Raw genomic sequence first — 14497 nt, 5'->3', positions numbered from 1 at the left:
TCAGAAGTCGTTCTCTGGCCAATCAATTAGCCGCTGTCACCAGTGGTGACACGTAAACCTAAATGACACGCAGCCTGGAGCTGCGTGCGCTGCGTTGAGTTAACCCAATTGACAACTGAGTGCCAGCATGCGAGGTTGTCAATTGGAGACCATTCCAAGTTCGTTAGCCTGTACCTCGGCAGCGCTAACTCCACGTGGAAGCTAACAGGGTAACACACCCAGGATCGCGTCTGCCAAATTCCATTTCAGTCGCCAACAAAGCGTTTCAATCTGTTAGCGAAATTGAGCCTTTTATGCTAATCTAAATTAAGGCGGCACTATTTCGAAAAGAACTGAACCGTAACATTAACAAAGAAACAAGATCTATAGAGACTTATTTGTGTCTCATTTTGGGAATGAATGAGATGCAGCAGCAGTGGACAATAAGTTGAGTCACTGTTTGTATTCCAAAAGTTCCTCTCTGGGAAAAGTCTACAGTCCTTCCTTCTCAGGCCGTTAAGTCATCATCTCGCTCAGCTTTTTTTTTTCTCCTGGGCGACCTGCCCCCACTGTCCCTTCTTTTCCAAACCCTCCACAAAACTGGAGAATTGGCTTTCGAGAAAGAGAATGTAATGTATCTGATTCAGTGCGAGGGAACAAATATTGACATGCAATTTGGTTTTCTTCTTCTTCTTCTTCTTCTTCTTCTCCTCCTCCTCCTCCTCGCCTCATGTGGCCAAACCTCCACGAGGGAGACGGAGAGCAAGTGTCGCCAGGGAAACGGACATGACTGATATATTTCCTTATTCTTTCTCCTCTTTTTTTGTCCCTCTTCTCCCCTGTGAGAAAGTGAAGCCCTTTTCCAACAAGGTAAATAACCATTAGTGAGATGAAACTCAGAGAAGGTCATTTGATGTTTTTTTCTTTTTCTCCCCCCCACAATATCCTCCGCCAGCCAACTTTTATTTCACCCGTGTCTTATTTGTCTTTGGCCCTTTTTGCTGTCTTTCGTGAAGCCAGACAGTATTAGCACTCGGGAGGTCCAATATGAGAGCTCAATGGATGACGTCTCTTCATTTATGTTAGCGGACGCACAAAAAAAAAAGTGATTCTCTCTTGCCCACAATCTCACGTTATTGATCGCTTCAACTTTGTTTGCCCTCTGCCGCCTGCCTTTTCTTTCACCTTCTCTCCCTCCTCCCTCCGTCCAAGTGCCCACTTCTCATCTCCTTGCAACTCCGCATCTCCAGGCTGCCTGCGTCTATTCCCCACCTCCACGAGGGTCCTCGGGAGACACTCGCGGACCTAAGCGAGGCCTCTTCTGCTCCGGTTGCGGAGGAGCAGCGGTGCATCACTCCTGGAGCGCTCTTGAAGTGTTTGTTGTGCATCCCGGCTGTTCGTCCATGCAGGCCATGAATAATTGATTAAATCTCATAAAACATAATAAGAGGGCGAGGAGGGGGGGTTAGTTGAAAAATTCAAATCAAACAAGCTGCTCTCCCGTAAGCAGATCCTTCACGTCGATTGTGGCCGGCCGCAAAACTGCGGCGCTCACCCGGGCGTGCAGGGAAAAGATTAATTTGAAGATATTTTTCTCAGGTGGGTTTATGTTTGTACGGAATCAAGTGAAGCTTGACACTGTTGCGTTAGACAACAGTGGATTTTGTTTTTCCGATATCTGAGACTTAATTTTACGGCCTACATTTGAAAACATAGCTGTACTTTCGATTCCTCCCTTTGTCAAAATGTTTTGTTTTTTTTTGTTTTTTTTTTACTTTTCCTTGCCGAGCCAGATGATGACATGAAATAAATAAGACGTAACTAGAGACGGGTACCGTCAGCTATTGTACAGTTAAGATTAGGGCTGGGGAAGGCGGGGGGGGGGGGGGGGGGGGGGGGGATAATTGAATAATTCGGCTAAGTCGACTTAAAAAATAGCACTGCCGGGACCAAAAAACAACTTCAGCCACGAACCATGTTTGCGCCGCCAGAACTAATGTTTCACAGGGACATTTATTGTAGACGGACGCATTGTTGGCCCGCTGATAGACTTCGCCAAAAATGAAAGAGTATCATCTGTAAGTGATTTTTTTAAGACATTCATCTCTATTAGATGTGTAATGTACAAATAATGAATGCATAGCATGGAAAAGGATAATCGATTCTAAAAAGATTCGATCGTGACAGCCCGAGTTGAGATCTTTGACAAAGAAGCGACGCAGAATGAGCAACATTACTCCACGGCAGCCATGTTGAGCACCTCTTTTTGATTTTTAATGGATTGTCCAAAAGAAATCAAACTTCAAACTTCTTCAACACCGCAAACTCAACGGCCACCTTTCGTCCGAAGGCGCCCGACGTGGCAGATGGCGCCGTGGTGCATTACATTACCGCTACTGCACTCAACTGCCACTCACTCTTCTCTGCACATAAAACCTCCGTCCCATTCTCCAGAAATGTGCTCCGCATCACGCTCGCGCACGTCGCTGCCTGCTCTTACGCCGCAGTGGAAACAATGCAGGCATCATTAGCGACATAATGGAGGACGACGTTCTTGGTCGCCGCTACGCTCTCTCGCTGATATTGTGTTTGCGTGCTCGTTGACACTTTTTTACATTTTGCCATGATTCGGGCCCAGCTCGTTCCCTGCTTTAGAAATTGTCAAAGTTGGCAAATGGAGTTTCCTGTTTATTTAAGGTAGTATATACCTGAAAAACATAAGCACTATATCACGTTTCAAATATAAATTGTAAATTCTCAGAATGTGTCCAGAGTTTCCTTTGACGACCATTTGTGACCACGTGCCGGCTCCCACATAATCACGCCAGCGCTAATTGTTGTTGGTGATGTACACAAAGTCACAAATTGTCCTAATTAAAATTTCAGTGTATAGATTTGGCTCATTTATATTAATGAGCTCTGCTGTGTTTGCGTCTGTGTGGAGATCCACGCCCGACGTGTACCCCCGTCCCCTCTTTTTGTTCCCTTTGCTATCGTCACCTCCTCGCCCATCACGGCCTGTCATCACAAATCACAGCGGCAGAAAGAGCAAAATGTTTGCCGACGTAAAATGTTATAAAGGGAGGAGGCGGAGGCAGACTCTCTTTTCTTTTCTTGCCTCGGCCACAAAAGAGCAGCGGGCATCCATCTCAGGCCTATCTGTGGACACAGGGCCACTGGTCTAGTGTCCAGCTGGACCTTTACAAAAAAAAGTATTAGCGTGTGCGACAACAACTACCGCAGACAGCACGGAGAACAGCAGCAGCTGCTTCAACAAGCAACTGTAGAAACACACAATCAGGAGTTGTATATTAAAGTCACTTCCTGGAAACAAAAGAAACGCCATCCAGAGTGCGGCCGTCAGAGTCAGAAAGGACGGAACATGATCCAGACTGACCTACATTTACAATTTAAAATCTAATATTTGTTCTCCATGACCACTGTATGAATTTATTCCGTTCATTTTGTAGCGTTTCTCTCAGCGGCACGAATTCCAATGTGTGGATGTTCATCACATTTCAGCCTCTTTGTGTCGCCATGTCAATCTAATCTGCCCGGGGCCTTCAGAATGAGTCACGGGGAACATGGAACCGTTTCTTGAGTCAACCAGATTTCAAATTCTAATGTTTTCCATCCTCTGAACGGCTGGTCAGAGCAAAACTTGTTCGAGCAACGTTCGACTTGCATTCACTGACGGTCCTCCATGTTAACATAGATATTTGAATTCAACAGCCGCCAATGGCAGTGAAGGAGCAACAGGCAACAGCAACAGTGACAAAAACACCCCACAATTCAACACTGGGCTTTCAACTGTAATTTTTTTTGTTCTTTTACAGCTTATTTGTTACCATTTCTTGCCCCCACCCACCCCACCATTTTGAATCCATTTTTCGCAAGTGCACCGACACGAACGCCTGAAAAGCCAAAATGTGTCCGAGCATTTTGGCCGCCGCCGCAGCCGCTCATCTTCACTCTCCATCTCGTCTGGCAGCCAGAAATCAAGGCAGAGGATCAGAAGGAGGGGCGGAGGAAGATTAAGGACATGGACGTTGGAGTGCAGTTACTTGACATTAAAGGCAAAAACTGACTCGGCTTTGCATGTGCTCGCTTTTATTTAATCCTCCATTTCAGGTCCAATACAAGTGCTATTTTCAGCCATTTGTTTTATGAAACTCAACAGTGAGCTCAGCCATCTTTTCTTTTTCATCTGCCAGTTTAATTAGAGAGAGGTTCACTGGCATGGACTGGATCTTAATTACATTTTGTTTGGTTTTGTTTTTGGTGGCAAGCGCATCATAAAGCAGTTACAATTAATACTTTGGGTAAAAGGCAAAACCGCACAATGCTTGGCAAAAACTAACAAACCATTTCAAGATTGGCCTTCAGTTCCACTTGTCAAGTGGTTCATTTGATATTAATAAAACAAATAAAGCTTCAGACTACCTGATTCAGTGTTATGATAGTAGATCCGAGTGAGCAATTTTAATTAAAGATGGGTTGACTGATTCCGGCGCGGTATTGGAGCCGCAAGCCACATGCTAGGAATAATAATAAAAGAAAACAAAAGCAAAACTACAATTTCGACCGGTAAAAAAAAATAAAGCGATCGTGCTCGTCATCAATGCATACACGCAGCAAGTAACAGTATAGAAGTGCTTTATAATATACGTTCAATTCACATCGTCAGCATTCCCCTTTGCACACACGGACGTACGCGCACACAAACCTGTTCCTATCTTGCCTTTCGCTATTTGGAGGTTAGGCGGCGGTGGGCAGGGAGGATTGAGATTGAAGGTAGTTGCTGTGTGTGTGAAGAAAGAATGAGCGAAGGGTGGCAAAGCGTTGTCTTGGCAACGGGGAGCGGGGCCCTCGTTAGCCCAGCAGGTGTTAATAGAGATAACAAGCGCTTTTGGAGGTGGTGGGGGTGAGCACGTGGACCACAATCCCCATTTATAGACCACCTTAGTCCTCCCAGCATCCTTTGCTCCTCTCCTTTTCCTTTCCTATCTCCCCTCTATGTCCATTTCATGCTGGTCTTAAACCATTAAAGCGTCTCACCCGCCCACCCCCCAATTTCAGCTGCACTTGCTTTCAATTCCCCCCTCTTCAAGCCTTCTTTTCGTGCCCTCCATCCATCCTCACGGCACTCCAAGATGGCGAGGAAATATTTGTCGTGGTTCAAAAAGCACTCCCAATTTCACTATATCGTGAACAAACATCTTGTAGCGCTGTACGAAATGTTATTTCACATCTCGTGTCCGCAACGTATCCCCCACGATGCATTTTGAAAAGTAGTGAAGAAAGATGCTGACGAGATTATCAAATTAATCCCATTTTTCCATTTCTGGGGTCTAATTGGGATTTCAATGAGCTGTGGTGTGAAAATATCTGGAAAGTCACTGTAAGAATACATGTTTAAATTGGGCACAATACAGAGAAGAGTGTTCTTAACAACTCTGCAAATGTGAATGACAAAATGCAAAAATCGCTCTTCAGCCTTCTCAGTCTTCTGACGTGCACGCACTCAAAGCCGACAACGAGGCACTCTAAAGCCGCCACGCCAGCCTGAAGCTGCAAATCAGACTTTGAAAACAACAACAAAAATGCCCACCTCTTGCTCTTCCTTCTTTCCCTGAGGCACAATAACGATGCGTTTTCGGGGCTGAGGCTAAGCTAGCTCGCTAACCGCAGATGCGAATGAAGGCGCCTAAGTTCTTATTCGGGCTGTCATGATCGAATCTTTTGAGAATCGATTGTCTTGTAGATATTTTGTCCAGTACTCACCCAATAACCCCCCCCCACCCCCCACCCCCCCAAAAAAAACAATCAAAACATGCATTTTATTCTCATTTCTGAGGGCTGAACTTCTGGCCTTAAACTGAATATGGTGGTACTGAATGTATGGTGTAAACAGAATTTGAGACAAACAAAATCAGCCTTCTCAAAATGGTTGTCAGTCGCGATTAGCATTAGCATGCTAACAATTACCATCCATCCATCCATTTTCTGAGCCGCTTCTCCTCACTAGGGTCGCGGGCGTGCTGGAGCCTATCCCAGCTGTCATCGGGCAGGAGGCGGGGTACACCCTGAACTGGTTGCCAGCCAATCGCAGGGCACATAGAAGCAAACAACCATTCGCACTCACAGTCATGCCTATGGGCAATTTAGAGTCTCCAATTAATGCATGTTTTTGGGATGTGGGAGGAAACCGGAGTGCCCGGAGAAAACCCACGCAGGCACGGGGAGAACATGCAAACTCCACACAGGCGGGGCCAGGGATTGAACCCGGGTCCTCAGAACTGTGAGGCTGACGCTCTAACCAGTCGGCCACCGTGCCGCTAACAATTACCATTTTAGGTTAAAAAAAAAATGCTAACTAGCATTCAGCTCATTCATACGTCAAGTTATATGTACATTACACATCTGATAGTGTCTTAAAAAAATCACTTGGAGACGCTCCTATTTGGCAAAGTGGCCCAACAACTGCGTCCGTTTGCAATAAATGTCCGTGTGAAACATTGGTTCCGGTGGCGCAGACATGGTTCTGGGCGGAGCTTAATATTAAGCGGGGATGCATTGCCAATAAGCGTTTTTTGGGGTTGCCCCTCCCTGCTAAAAAGAAAAAAACAAAACAAAAAGGACAAAACTATTTTAGAAAATGGAAAAATAAAATACAAAAAATTCAGGTGCAGGGGCCGAATTGAGAGTATGCGAGGGTCCACTGTATATCGTGTTATATAGTGATTAGGCAGTAGTGAATAAGTGAACGATTCCTCTGTTTGTGTTAAATCCCTAAATCCTCTGCCATTTTAGAGCACTTTTCTTCCTTGAACTGGCGCTCCCCCGGCCATTTTGCCCTTTTCTTTCTCCTTCTGCGAACCATTCAGCAGGAGGACAGATATTGCGTGCAATTCCCTGTTCGTAAAGCCTGATGCTAATTAAAATACAAGTGCCCAAGGCCCAGCCACTTATCAGCACAAAGAAAACACGGCGATGCGACTGGAGCACTCAACATCAATGCAGGCCCAGCGTGTTCAGATGCAAGGTCCTCTGCAGCCCAATCCGTGCAGTATAGCTCAAACATTCCCCTTTTGAAAACAGCCATTTATGAATCACCATTAAATCGCCAACATTACATTTTTATTCTGGTTTTATTGCTGTAACGGTGGTACCTTAACATACGGGTTTTTCAATTTACAAGCCTTCATTTGGTCATCTTTTTTTGCTTTGTGTTGCGACCCAAAACCAGAACGAAAAAAAAAAGGAAAAAAACTGAAGCAATGCAGGTCAGTTTTGTTAAATTGAATGTTACTGTCTTTAATTGAACTTATTAGACTTGTATCTATGTCAACAAACGCCAAAATCCATCACAAAAATATGAGTAACGCCTGGTTCTTTCGCTTCATGAAACCGTCAAAACAGAATTTTTTTTTTTGCATCCCATCCACATACGTCCGACCATGCTAGTACTTGCACCGCATCATCTCAACTAGAAATCATGATAGACAAAAAAAAAAAACTACGATCGTTTGCTTGCCAGACGATTCCACTTGTCGATTCCTCTTCATTCGCAAATGATGATGATGTCACACGCACTGAGTGTTTTTTTGGTTCGGAACTCTTCCAACGTGGCCTCGATAATGTAGCACGATACAACAGTCCAGTTGCGATCGATTCAGTGCCCTGAGATTGAAATGACCTGGATGAATCAGAATATTCCCAGGCATGAACACTTAAAGAGCATTGTCTCTTTAATGTTGAAGAATAACAGATCGGTGCTGGTCTCGAAAAATCCCGTCCGGCCAGTCCAAGACCAAGATTTTTGAGAGACCTTCAAAATGCTGCCTCAAGACCAAGACCGGACATGAGTGTTTACAACGCTAGTAAATCAAATAGTCAGACCAAACCAGTTAATTTCTTTCCCCATTCATTTAATAGGTTTTGTGAGGTTGTTTTTTTCTTTTAATCCAATACAATTCTGTATTTTGGGGCCTCTGGAACGGATTAATGGCATTTCAATTCAGCTCAATGGAGAAAATTGATTTGATTTACGAGAATAGTGGAGTTCACAGAACAAATTAAACTCCTCGTCGCTGCACCACTGTGAATGCCCTTTACTGGCCCAAGTTGAGATCTCAGGTGCTGATATAAACACACAAACAAAACTGCGCTGTGTGTTATGCGCAAACACACACACCAACTCATAAAATGGTGGGAAAGGGACTAAATCGAAAGTATCCCACCAGTGGGATCAAGCGACCACCTCTCAACTCGCCGTATTTCTCGCTCTCTCTCATATTTCTCTTCCCAAAACCGAACCAGGTGTGCAACGTGGCTCCTCCCCCCCCCCTTTCGGCATGTCACCTCAGGGGTGATGGAGGCGAAAGATAATCGAGTGTGAGAGAGCCAGCGAGGGAAGGAAATTCCCAGAAGAGGAGTCAGAAGCTCAGACATTCCTGGGGTGTGAATTGTAACAACGACTCCCTTTCCATCCCGCCCCAATTGAAAGCTGGTCCAAAACGCCTGGGGCCCGATATGACCCAGGAACACACACACACGTACACACACAACCATATAAAGAGTACACCATCCTCGAAAACAGCTGGATAGAGACATCACTTGTCATGCTTGTCAGGTCGCGCCGCTCACATCTCAACACCAAAACACACTCCACTGCACCCTAAACTGGCTCAAGTACGTGTGTGTGCGTGTGTTTGTTGGTCGCCATCCACCCTCACACTTCCAGTAAATCACAGGCACAAACGCACATGTTGATCCTTTGCTCTCTCATCTCACCATGAGTGTGGACAGAATGGAGACATCATTTGTCACAGTCAACTGTCAACCGTCCACACGCCGCCGCCCACCTGGATGCACCCACGCACACAGCTTCTTTTTTTTTCTTCATACTGAGGAACTGGTTCGTGTTGCCAACTTAGCGATTTGATCGCTAAACATTGCCGTCTTGAGATACAACTCCCTTGACAAATGAGAATTGTGTTTGTCACTCGACGGCGCCAGCAAACCGGTCGCCATCAATTAACATTGTTCGCTTGCAGTAGAAAGGCAATACCAGTTGGTGGCGCTAATGCACCATTAAGCTGGTTAGCCAACTGCCATTAGAAGAACAAGGAAGGAAAATACATTAGGTACAGTCATGCTTTGTGCTCACACTTTTTGTGTTTTCTCATTATGGAGACCAAATGTTATTACTGTGTGTTTTTATACACAACTGTTGAAGCAATTTTCTTTTTGGGGGGGAAAAAAAAAAGGTTGAAAATAACAAATTGTGGTGTTTTTTTAGGGAGACTGGAATGGATTAATTGCTTTTACATTCATGGGAATAGGGAAAGATGACTTGAGATACAATCGAGGTCAGGGAACGAATTCAGCTTGTATCGCGAGGCACCGCTGTATTTGGCAATGTACCCGACCACACTATCGACAACTGGACTTTAAAAAAAAAATAAAAAATACAAAATAAAAATTCAAAAAAGTGACTTTAATTCCCGCTATGTAAGGGCAGAATCATTTTGATTTTGTTTTTTTTGTTTTTTTTATGACCATAAAGTAGCCCGGTAAACTGCAATCATGGAGTCTACATGAGAAAACAGCCTAAGAGCGCTCGAAATGCTGCTTGCATGCAGGTATATCAGATTTATTAGCGCTTTTAATTGACCTAAAGCTAAGGTAGGAAAGGAGTAATTGGTCGAGTATGTTGGTTTTATTGGCACGCTAGCCCCCGCTATGTTGCTGTGCTTTATATTGCACAAATAAAGAACAAAAGTCCAAATGCAACAACGTCCAGGAAAAGCAAATGCAGACGTGCTTGAAAGCAGTCTCACCTTTGGCGTCTTGCCTCAGTCTCAGCCGCACGCTCGCCGCAGCCTTTGGCCTTCTCCCTCATTAAAGCCCGACCACCTGTCGCCGCAACCCGCGCTCATAAAAACAGCCCGTTTTGGAGCTAGCCCTCCCTGGCTGGCCGCAGAAATAATATACGTCTTTTCATATGTGCTCGCGAGGCTGGAGGAATGAAATGAAATGAAATGGAGCGGAGAGAGCGCCACGGCTCATCAAGATCGACTTTGGAGCCGCGCTTAGCCCTTCGGTTCGCGTCAACCGGCGTGACGGATTTAGGAGGCCAGACGCACACTCAATAGCATCCTGATCACCGTCCAAGCTTGTTACGGCGCCTGTAAAACGCTCGGCACCCGGCGCCCGATCATAAGACGGCGGAACCCTGGGAATCAAACCTTTTCACCGTGCACGGACCTCGACAATGCCAAAGTTATTTGTTTTATGATAATTCTCATAGGAGGCACCGAGGTGTGACTTCAAGTAGACTCGCGCACTCGAAAATGCTGCAGGCCACGAGGTAGAACGAATGCTCGAGGCGATCAAGGGCCACTAGAGTCACGTGACGTGCGAGGCGACGAAGAGGAGAACTAACGAGAGGCCAATATCGAGAGGCTGCAAGCTAAATGCGATTAGCTTCAGGCTGAAAAGGTAGAGGGAGCATACATCTACATTTCTTGTTAAATCCATCCAAAACCATTGATTTGTATGTAGTATGGCATTTGATAGAAAAACCAAAACATAAAAGCCTTACGAAACATTTTTCCGACAAATGCCTTACGATAAAAAAATCAAAAATGTCTTACTGCTGTGTGTTCATGCGCGTCTGTTTACAATGCATGTGCCAGTGGGTGCGCACACGCGAGTGTATGCTCGTCTTCCTTGTTTGATCACCAAACACGCAACACTCAAGCGTGCATTGCGGCCATCGCATACATACACACACAAGTTGGCATCTGGGTGGGCATTTGGATTGGCAGCATGGCACCAGTGCCTGGTATCCACACAAAGAAGCAGGGAGCGGTAATGCAGACTCATTCCGTGTGTGTGTGTGTGCGTGCGTGTGTTCATTAATTCTCTGAGCAACCTCGTAATTGAATTTACCCCCCCTCACTCCCCACTTAAACGCTCCTTGCAAGTGTTTTCATTTCGTCAGATCTTGCGTCGCGACAAAGCAAAGAAAGTCATCGACTGCTCGTGACTCCAAAAACCCTGCGATCGTTAGTCAAGGTGCAATTCTTATTTTAATGCAATAAAAGCCACTAGTAATAATTCCGTTCGAGCAAAGGTCAACACAGTCGAAATGGATCCGTTCGGTTCTGAGCGAGGCGGAGAGGCCGACAGAAGGACCGCCGGACGACGGCGGACGAGCCGTATTGAGGTCATGTTGACAAAATGGAGGTGGCCGGCCGTATGGCGTCTCATATAGGCGAGCCCCGATGGAAGGATAGAGCGGCGGCGGAGGAGCGGGCAGATAGCAGACAGTCTGCAGGGAAATTACTGTGGGCAGGCACTCTGCTAAAATGTCAACTCAACTCAACACACACACACACACACACACACCGAGGAATACAGATCGCGGAAGTGAAAAGAGAAGTAGGGGAGAATGTGGCTGGTTCAAACAAAGTATTGGTACAATTTGACACCTTCAAGAAGTGACAACGGATGAACATCTGGAAGAGGTGGACACGACAGCGACTTCTTCGCTTGCGTCTGCATGACCGTACGGTATTATACTGCCTCCAAGTGGCCAAGGGGGGAACACCAGAAGGAGCAGCACAAGGATTTAGATTGCAGCATAAAATACTGAGGCAAAAACTGTTTTAAATCTTGACATTCTATAGAATGATTTTATTCCTCCATGTCTTTATAAAGTGCAATATTAGAGTGCTATTTTTCCTTCAGAAAAAAATTAGTTCACAAAACAATTTAAACTCTCAAGGCACACACAGGCACGCACGATCAAAAGCGCACGCGTTGATGCAACCCTCAACGTCGAGCGCATCCCAATTACCGTGACGACTGATTGGGGGAGCACTCGCGGCCTTGCCAAACGTACGACAGCGCGCACTGACGCACGCGTGCGCTCACGGAATGCATTATGGATGCGCCCCTACGCCGCTTGCCGTTCGCTCTCCTTTGTACACGCACAGAGGAAACCCTTCTCCGCACACAGCCTTGGCGAGTGTAGGGCCGAGGTGGGAGGCCGCATTTAGCAAGCAGCGTGGTGGTGGAGGGGGATGCCTACTGCTTGGGTGCAAAAGGCAAGATGAAGGAAGAGCCAGCAACTCTCACATCTAATTATTTTTTTGAAATAAACCCAGTGGTGCCTGGAATGTCATGTGTTTTTCAATCAGCACTTGAAAATATTTACCTCACAAAACACATAGTACTCACACAATTAAAGAGAATTCAAGAAACAGTTTGTGCATTATGATGAATCAATTGTGACTGCTGGTGACTTGGGCACCAGGGGACAGTCCAATACAGTCATGAAGATAAAACGAAGAAGACTTTCATAACTACTTTAAGTGATTCTTTAAACTGTAGTAATATTGGTTGTTTTTCGCAGAGGATAAAGAAAATATCACAGAGTATTGTTGTATTGTCTGTTGCTTAAAGGGTTATAACGCTGCAGCTATTAGTTAGCAGTCGATGTTACTTTGCCTTAGCATTAAGCTAGTGGAAGGCAAAGTTGTGTGGTTGTTTTAATCGTGTAATTCTCTTTGATTTAATGTTTAGTTTCACGGTGAACTTCAACTGGTATACGTACAGTACTCAAATCTCAAACTTTGGCTCGCAAGTCAAGGCAATTTGTGGCACTCTTATCTCAAGGCACCACTATATAGTGTATAAAACAATATAGAAGAGTTAGGATAGTTTTAGCATGTTAAATACAACCCCAATTCCAATGAAGTTGGGACGTTGTGTTAAACAAATAAAAACAGAATAAAATGATTTGCAAATCATGTTCGACCTATATTTCATTGAATACACTACAAAGACAAGATATTTAATGTTCAAACGGATAAACTTTCTTGTTTTTAGCAAATAATCATTTGTAGGTGGAATTCTTTCCCATTCTTGCTCGATGTACAGCTTCAGCTGTTCAACACTCCGGGGTCTCCGCTGTCGTATTTTAAGCTTCATAATGCGCCACGCATTTTCAATTGGAGACAGGCCTGGACTGCAGGCAGGCCAGTCTAGTACCCGCAGTCTTTTACTACGAAGCCACGCTGTTGTAACACGTGCAAAATGTGGTTTGGCATTGTCTTGCTGAAATAAGCAGGGGCGTCCATGAAAAAGACGTTGCTTGGATGGCAGCATGTTTCTCCAAAACCTGTATGTAGTTTTCAGCATTAATGGTGCCTTCACAGATGTGTAAGTTACCCACGCCATTGGCACTAACACAGCCCGATACCATCACAGATGCTGGCTTTTGAACTTTGCATCCATAACAGTCCGGATGGTTCTTTTCCTCTTTGGCCCGGAGGACACGACGGCAACATTTTCCAAAAACAATTTGAAATGTGGACTCGTCGGACCACAGAACACTTTTCCCACTTTGCATCGGTCCATCTAAGATGAGCTCGGGCCCAGAGAAGCCGGCGGCGTTTCTGGGTGTTGTTGATAAATGGCTTTTGCTTTGCATCGTGGAGTTTTAAGTTGCACTTACGGATGTCGCACCAAACTGTGTGCACTGATATTGGTTTTCCTGAGTGTTCCTGAGGCCATGTGGCGATATCCTTTACACATTGATGTCGGTTTTTGATGCAGTTGGATCGAAGGTCACGGGCATCCAATGTTGGTTTTCGGCCTTGCCGCTTACATGCAGCTCCTTTTCTACCCAATCATGGCACCCACCTGTTCCCAATTAGCCTGTTCACCTGTGGGATGTTCCAAACAGGTGTTTGATGAGCATTCCTCAACTTTCTCACTCTTTTTTGCCACCTGTCCCAGCTTTTGTGGAACAAGTTGCAGCCATAAAATTATAAGTTAATAATATTTGCTAAACATTAAATATCTTGTCTTTGTAGTGTATTCAATTAAATATAGGTTGAACATGATTTGCAAATCATTGTGTTCCGTTTTTATTTATGTTGAACACAACGTCCCAACTTCATTGGGAGGGAGAGGCCGCTTTACCACGTCACAGGTTTCGGCTTGCAGCTGCTTTGCCGATCAAACGGAACCGTATGATATCCGTGTTTTTGTCTTCCGATCTCAGCCAGTCAAATAAACAAGTCCTTGTTATTCTGGCTTCCCATTTCCTACTTGTCAGTCAGTCACACACCTTTGGCAGCTGCCGATTCCCTCGTCTGTTTTGTTAAAGCCTCGCCTTGCAAAAATATGAATTTGTGCCTTTAAACTCATCACTGTGCATGCTCCCTTTTACCTTTTCTTGTTGATTTTGTTTTCTCATCCCACCGCCGCTAACCCCATCATGCCTGAAACCTTAATGTAATAGAAAGTAGGTGGCTTCTGCCTGCTTACACCTGCAACACTTTTTTGCCAACGTAAATTCTTAAAACCGACAAAACAGTCATCCCTTTTCCAGTCCAAGTGTCCTTTTTTCAGGCTGTATAACAAACACGTTCACAGTTTTGAACACAAACACAGCGTTCCAGTGGGGCGGAACATACAAGCCGATATTTTGGGATGT

The 14497-nt window shown here is 45.1% G+C and overlaps 1 protein-coding gene across 2 annotated transcripts in view; it reads right to left on the bottom strand.

Annotated features, from left to right (window-relative positions):
- Positions 1-14497, bottom strand: part of LOC133472637 (tudor domain-containing protein 5-like) — a 94576-nt gene that overhangs the window by 68047 nt on the left and 12032 nt on the right. The window contains exon 1 of one of the 2 annotated variants that reach the window (XM_061763761.1): positions 9825-9937. The exons of the other annotated variant lie outside the window; for it this stretch is intronic. The gene's annotated coding sequence lies outside the window, so the exon portion shown is untranslated. Of the gene's footprint in view, positions 1-9824; positions 9938-14497 lie in introns of those variants that run through there. 2 annotated transcript variants of the gene reach the window in all.

The sequence above is a fragment of the Phyllopteryx taeniolatus genome, chromosome 23, assembly GCF_024500385.1.
Source record: "Phyllopteryx taeniolatus isolate TA_2022b chromosome 23, UOR_Ptae_1.2, whole genome shotgun sequence".
NCBI classification, from domain to species: domain Eukaryota; kingdom Metazoa; phylum Chordata; class Actinopteri; order Syngnathiformes; family Syngnathidae; genus Phyllopteryx; species Phyllopteryx taeniolatus.
Note: the sequence above shows the minus strand (reverse complement) of the source record. Positions and strands in the feature narration are given on the sequence as shown.